This window comes from Odocoileus virginianus, chromosome 4 (genome assembly GCF_023699985.2).
Source record: "Odocoileus virginianus isolate 20LAN1187 ecotype Illinois chromosome 4, Ovbor_1.2, whole genome shotgun sequence".
NCBI classification, from domain to species: Eukaryota; Metazoa; Chordata; class Mammalia; order Artiodactyla; family Cervidae; genus Odocoileus; species Odocoileus virginianus.
Genome location: NC_069677.1, coordinates 36,653,155 through 36,660,445, shown reverse-complemented (window position 1 = coordinate 36,660,445; position 7,291 = coordinate 36,653,155).

Genomic DNA, 7,291 nt, shown 5'->3' with positions numbered 1-7,291 from the left:
TGAAGCAAAGGAGTGAATCAGTTGTTTTTCACATCATTTTCATATATTTAAAAATATGCAGAAAATTGAGACTCTTGATATTTTACCAGCTGCTTGGAAAACAGGGTAGGGACTTTGTTTCCTGACCAATCAGAAATTGGCTTAGAGGACTTTCCCGGGGGTACAGTGGGTAAGAATCTGCGTGCCAGTGCAGGGGATACAAATTCTGTCCCTTGTTGAGGAATATTCCACACACTGCATGTGGAACAAAGAAGCCCACCTGCAACAACCGCTGAGCCTGCGCTCTAGAAGCCCGGAGCAGCACCACTGAGTCTGTGTGCTGCAGCTATAGAAGCCCATGCACCCAGACCCATGCTCTGCAACAAAAGCAATCACTGCACTGAGAAGCCCCCACACCACAACTAGAGAGTGGCAATGAAGACCCAGCGCAACCAACAATTTTAAAAAGTAATAATTAATCTTTAAAAAAAGAAAAGAAACTGGCCCCAAACAGGTTCATTCTACCTACTCACTCTTGGATGGGGATTTGCTTCCAAGTTCTCTGCCACGTCCAGATCCCCAATAGATTCTCATCTCTGCATTTTTCTATACCTGGAACTCCATGCCTGGAATGTCTGTTACCAGTTCCCTCCCAGCTTTTCATCCCCTCTCAAGAATCTGGGAAGGAAGAGTAAGTAGGTTATATGTTCCCTCAATCCTTGTCCTCCTTAGTCTCTGCTGTGTGTGTTGACAAGTTTTCATTATTTTATGACACAGACACCAGAGCCGGGCTGAGATCACCAGTTTGTTACTTGGAGTTTTTAAATGTCCAGCTGGTGAATGTTTTCCCCCAGTTACTGGCTATTTGTATGCCACAAAGGTCAAAGGGGGCCTCTTTGGAGGAACTCTAGGTGGAATCTGTCCAACAAGAATCCAGTTGGGCAATACACAGCATGCCGTGTTTATTACATGCCCACTGCTTGTAAGATGGATAGAGGGGGACCTAGCTGGAAGTTCCCAGTCCTCGAGGAGATAACATTCTTGGTGATACAGACTTCTCAGGGACAGGGATTTTGGTCACATACGTACTTTTGCTGCTTCGGGATTTATTTTAAGCTATGGAATCTTAGCTATGGAAGGAGTCTTAGAAATTATCTAGTTTAACCTCCACCACATGTTACCAAGAAGGACAACAAGATTATGAGGTTTTGAATTACTCAAGGTCACACAGCCCTGGTCTCTGTCTCTTCTGCCAGACTGCTTCTCATCATCTTCATTTGTTTAAGCCCACACCTCCTCGAACAGATGTTCAGGAACATTCCATACGGCAACCATCCCAGGCCATCTCCACATCAAGGGCCAGAATCCACACATGAAGTGCTGCAAGATGGAAAGCTAGCCACAGCAATGCTCTAGACAGGAATTCTGGGATTTTCACGTCGATACACAGAAATGGACCTTTGACTTTAGTTCCTTCTTTGTCCTAATTGTCAAAAAAAAAAGAAAAGAAAAAAAGAAATGGTAAGGAATCTCTTTGTTCAGTCCTTTTTTTTTTTTTTTTTTTTTTGGTAACTGGGAGTAGAATCAGAAGTTCTAATAATGTCTCCTTTGCACATATGCACCATCATCTCCATTCTTATTATGTCCTTGGCTTCAGTCCAGCCCTATATACTTTGGTACCTCATAGTTCAATTTTCAGATGTACATATGTGCTTTAAAAGTTGGAGGACACCTGTATGCTGATATGCTAGAGAAAAATGAAAATTACACACTTCAGAGTCAAGTATTCCTAAGTTCAAAACCAGGATTCAACACTAATTAGTTGGGTAAGCTTCATTATTTAACACTAAAACCTCAGTTTTCCCATCTGCAAAGTGGGAATAATGAAGATACCCATAGAGGGCTTTAGTGAACACATCCTCCCTGTTCTTCCCTCCCTTTCCCCTTTCACATATGTGGATATAGTTGGATCAAAAAGTATGTTGAGTTTCTCACTGAACAATTTGGTCCTTTCCTCTCTCAAAAATGCCAAGAGAGACCGAAATGAATATAAATCTCCCATTTAAGAGAACTTAAAGGTTTGTCCCTAAAAGCAACTTTAAAAGCAAACATTATCTGAGAACATTTCAGGATACTTAGAGCAGTTCCTTTCTCACTTTTTTTTTTTTTTTGCCCTTTCCCTCAATTTATTTCCCCTTTGTCCTGCCTACAAACAACTTCTGTCAAATGTACACGGACAGCCCATGGCTCCCATAGCTCCCCTGTCCCGGAATCAACTCTGTGCAGACCCAGGCTCTGAATCTGTGAGTGACGCAAGAAGCTGTTTTTGGCCTCAGGAATGTTTTCCTCTATGTTCTGCCTCTCTGTTGTCCTTCTCTCCTCTCCATCTTTTCTCCACCTCGCTTCCCCAGACACCTCCACTGCTTTCTCTCTTCCTGTTTTCTTAGCTTCTTCCCCTCTCCTTGGTGGCCAAAGCACCCATCAATCACCGCCAGTGTCATAATCAGTTCTGTCTGTGACTCCTCTGCATCCAGGATAAAACAAGATAGGAGCAGCGGCTCTGAAAGACAGACATCTCCACAGTAGCCTGTGGGAGGCCGCCTGGCGCATCAAGTCTGCCAATAAGAGCATTTCCTTCCAGCTGCAGGGCTGGGGAAAGCCAACCAACAGCGAGCTGCACAAGTTTGCCGGTGACACACTCAAGTTGTTTTTCTTTGTGAAAACAGGGGAAAATTCTGATAAATTCCAGATGATTTCAAAACACATTCGAGGGTCAGATCTACAAGAGGCAGATAAAATCGGAATTAGGTAAGTACAAGTTGAAGCACAAATCTCTTTTTAGGTCCAAACATCTTGCAGATTGAAAGTCTTTAAATTTGACAATTCCCAGTTAAGGATGATAAAAATTGAACTTTGCTCTCCTTAAACCCCAAGCCATTACGAGAAGGGAGGGTTCACTCAAAGTTGAAGCTGAATAGCTAGTAAAAAACTGAGGGAAGTGCGCATTATGAATGAGCATTGGAACGTATTTTTCAGTTAAGGACCTGGAATATTTGGAAAGACCAAAAAATATATTAAAGACGTCCATTAAAGTGTCTACATGAATGCTGTGTCTTTGTGGTATAATCAAATACATGTGTCCATCATTCCTATGCTAAGGAAGACAGGTTCATCTTGGTACTGAAGGGGCCGAAGCAGTTTCTGTCTTACACTCCTTACCCTGTGATCTACATTTGTCAATATTCTCAGAGATGATTGAGCAGCATGACTGTATGTCTGGGTAAAAGTTAGGCCTTTCATTTTTTTTAAGTTACTGAAGCTATAATCTTTGTTTTTCCCATTTTGTTCCCCTCCTTTTAATTTGAAATTTTTGAACCCACAGAAAAGCTAGAAGAAAGCCTGAAGAACACTAACATACCCAATTCACCAATAGGACATTCTCTTACATAACCATAATGCCATTCATACACCCAAGACACTTAACACTGAGGCACTAGTGTTATCTAATAGAAATTCCACGTTTAAATTTCCCCAATTGTACCAGTAATCTTTCATGATATGGACAATTTTGAAGAGCCAAGGGTACTGCTTTGTAAAATGTCCCAGTAATCTGAGTTTGATTGTTTCCTTGTGATTAGATTCAAGCTACACATTTTTCCTAAAAACGATACACAGGTGATTGTGTATACGTCCATTGCATCTTATCAGGAAGCCGTGAGGTCAGTTTGTCCTCAGTTTGGTGTTGGTAATGTAAAGTTTGACCACTCGGTTAAAATGGCGATTTAACCTTTACTTTGGTTAAGTCATTTTCCATTGTAAAGGTATCTGCTGTGCTTTAATCAGTTGCTGCATTGAGGTTAGAAGAGTATTAATTTTCTAATTTTTTCATTCCTTCTGTATATATCAGATGGAATCCTCAGTATGGAACCCAGGTGTTTTTTAAAAATTTTATTGAAATATATCTGATTTACAATGTTATGTTAATTTCTGCTATATAGCAAAGTGATTCAGTTTTATATATATATATTTTTTCCATTATAGTTTATCAGAGGATATTGAATATAGTTCCCTGTGCTATACAGTAGGGCCTTGTTATTTGCACATACAGTATATAATAGTTTACATCTGCTAATTCCCAAGCTTCCAAATCTTTCCCTCCTCCATCCCCTCCTTGACAATTACAAGTCTGTTCTTTATGTCTTTGTGTCTATTTCTGTTTCATAGATATATTCACTTGTATTTGAGATTTCACATATAAGCGACATCATATGGTATTTGTCTTTCTCTTTCCCACTTACTTCACTTAGTATAATAATCTCTAGGTCCACGCATGTTGCTGCAAATGGCATTACTTCATTCTTCTTTATAGCTGAGTAATATTCCATTGTATATGTGTACCACGTCTTCTTTATCCATTCATCTGTCATTATTTGTTTCCAAGCCTTGGCTATTGTAAATAGTGCTGCTATGCCCATAGTGGTGCATGTGCCTTTTCAAATTATAGTTTATTCTGAATATAAGGCCAGGAATGGGATTACTGGATCATACGACAGCTCTATTTTTAGTCTTTTGGAGGAACCTCCATACTGTTTTCCATAGTAGCTGCACTAATTCACATTCCTACCAACAGCGAAAGAAGGTGGAACCCAGGTCTTTCTGATGCTAAAGGCCATGCTATTTCTGCTATCGGAGGTACCTCTCAGATGTGTTAAAAAATGAAGCTGGTCACCTGAAGCTGTAAAGGTCCGTCTAGTCAAGGCTATGGTTTTTCCAGTGGTCATGTATGGATGTGAGAGTTAGACTATAAAGAAAACTGAGCGCCGAAGAATTGATGCTTTTGAACTGTGGTGTTGGAGAAGACTCTTGAGAGTCCCTTGGACTGCAAGGAGATCCAACCAGTCCATCCTAAAGGAGATCAATCCTGGGTGTTCATTGGTGGGACTGATGTTGAAGCTGAAACTCCAATATTTTGGCCACCTGATTCAAAGATTTGACTCATTTGAGAACACCCCGATGCTGGGGAAAATTGAGGGCAGGAGGAGAAGGGGATGACAGAGGATGAGATGGTTGGATGGCATCACTGACTCAATGGACATGGGTTTGGGTGAACTCCGGGAGTTACTGATGGACAGGGAGGCCTGGCGTGCTGTGGTTCATGGGGTTGCAAAGAGTTGGACATAACTGCACGACTGAACTGAACTGAACTGAACCTGAAGCTGCTGGGGAAATAAAACATTTTCTCTCCATCTCTTGTTTGGAGCTCCATTTTCTTTCATCTTGGCAAAATGGACCCCTTCTGCCGCTTTGAAATATACTTTAAAAAAAATGCATGACTTGAACACACACAAAGCTATTATTTCTCATATGTGAAGGAATGTACCTAGAGAGGTGGAATATGTCCAAATTATCCTCTCTTTCTCAGCACCACTGATATTATCCCATCTCTTTAGGGTTCCAGGTTTTATATTTCCTTTCCTTTCTTTCTCCTTTTTTTTTTTTTTTTTTTGGCAGGGAGTGGATGGGTGAGAGCTGGAATCAAAACATCAATTCGTTTAGGAGTTTTTATTTTTTTAGCAGCAAAATTGGATTGAAGAGTTTGGTGGAATATTTATCATTCTTCCCCGAGCCACAACAGTGAAGGGGAAGGAAGGCTCAGCAAAGCAGCCTCCAAAGACCTTGACAAACACCATCTCCACCAGGGACTACAGACCCGCCTTGTAGTAAGTTATTGCCAGGCGGAAGGGAAGGGCCCTGGAGGGGCAGCGGCCCTGTGAGCCTCGCTGGCTGCCAGACCCTGGGAACAGGAGATATGGCCAGTCTGAGAGGAAGCTCGGGCCAGGAGCAGAATTACACTTCTCTTCTTTCCCGATAGCTGCCATCCCTCTACGTCTTCTTGCTTTCACGAAATCAGTGTGGAAAGATTTCCTCGATCAGGAAAATCACACAGAGAAATCCTTAGTTCTTCTGCCCCTTCTCTTTGTTGCAGAAAGTGGTGACGACTTTTCTAATCACTAATAAGTTCAGGGTTACAGGGCACAATGGCAGAGTCAGGGTTAGCCTGTCAGCGTCACACACCCTGAAAAAGCCCCCCTACCCCCAGACTGAAACAAAAACTATTCCTTTTGTTTGCCATCTTTGTACTGTTTAACATGAGTGTTTCAACAGTCTTTATTTTCCAAACATGCAAACGGGAGAGAGTGGTCTGACCCACAGTACATTGACATACCATGTAGCTATAACCTTGAGATAAAAAGTAAAGGAAAAAGTCAAAACAATTCAAACCAAACAAGTTTTTCTTCAGTCCAAACCCCTTGCCTCTGTAACAGGGGAACACACTGACATTAGCACGCACTGGCTGTGGCAAGGAGGCAGACCCGTGGGACCCCAATTGCATAGCTGGGAAGTCGAATGTGTTCATTAATTAATTTAACAAGTGTGTCCTAAGTATCTACCCTGTGCTAGACATGATGCTAGGTGTTGGCAATATCTTATACACCAAGGGGATTTATAAGACTTACAAGGCCTCTGATCACATGGAACTTACCTAGTGGCATTGGTGGGGGGTTGGGGATTAGAGACGACACTCAGAGTGTTGAGAGGAGATGGAAAATAACTGCTATAGTGGAAAGTCTGAGCTGGTTTTCTGAATTCTATCTGTCTAGGAATGCAACTTCTTCAAAATCTGGGTCACACAGTGGGATGGAGATTAAGACAGAAAAAGGGAGAGAATCAGAGAGAAGCTTCTCTCCTCGGCTGTTCCCGCGAGCATCCTTTGGGAGCTTTTCCAAGCTATCAGGAAGGGTCAAATATAGTGTCTGTAAGATGACAGATAAGAGAAACAATGAAAACTATGCCTTTGTCCCTTACTTCTGAAAGAACTCCAAAGATGAAACATTCTGACGAAATAACAGGCATCTTCTCAAGCATCTTTGCTATTCGGAGGTCAGTGCTATGGAGGAGGGCACGACAACCCACTCCTGTATTCTTGCCTGGAGAACCCCATGGTCAGAGGAGCCTGGTGGGCTACAGTCCATGCGGTCACAGAGTCGGACGTGACTGAATGAGCGCACATGCTCAGTGCTAAGCATTTTACCTGTATTGGCTCATTTAATCCTCACAATCATCACCTAGTAAGATAAATGCTCATTTTGTTCCCATTTCCCACATGAAAAAACAGTCCTAGAAAATCTAAGCGACTTGCCCTGGCCTAAGGACGTATCCCTAGTAGAGAGTGGAACTAGGACAGGATCCTAGCTGCCTGACTCCAAAAGCCTTGTTCTAAACCACAGTCTTTCCATCAACAAAATTATTT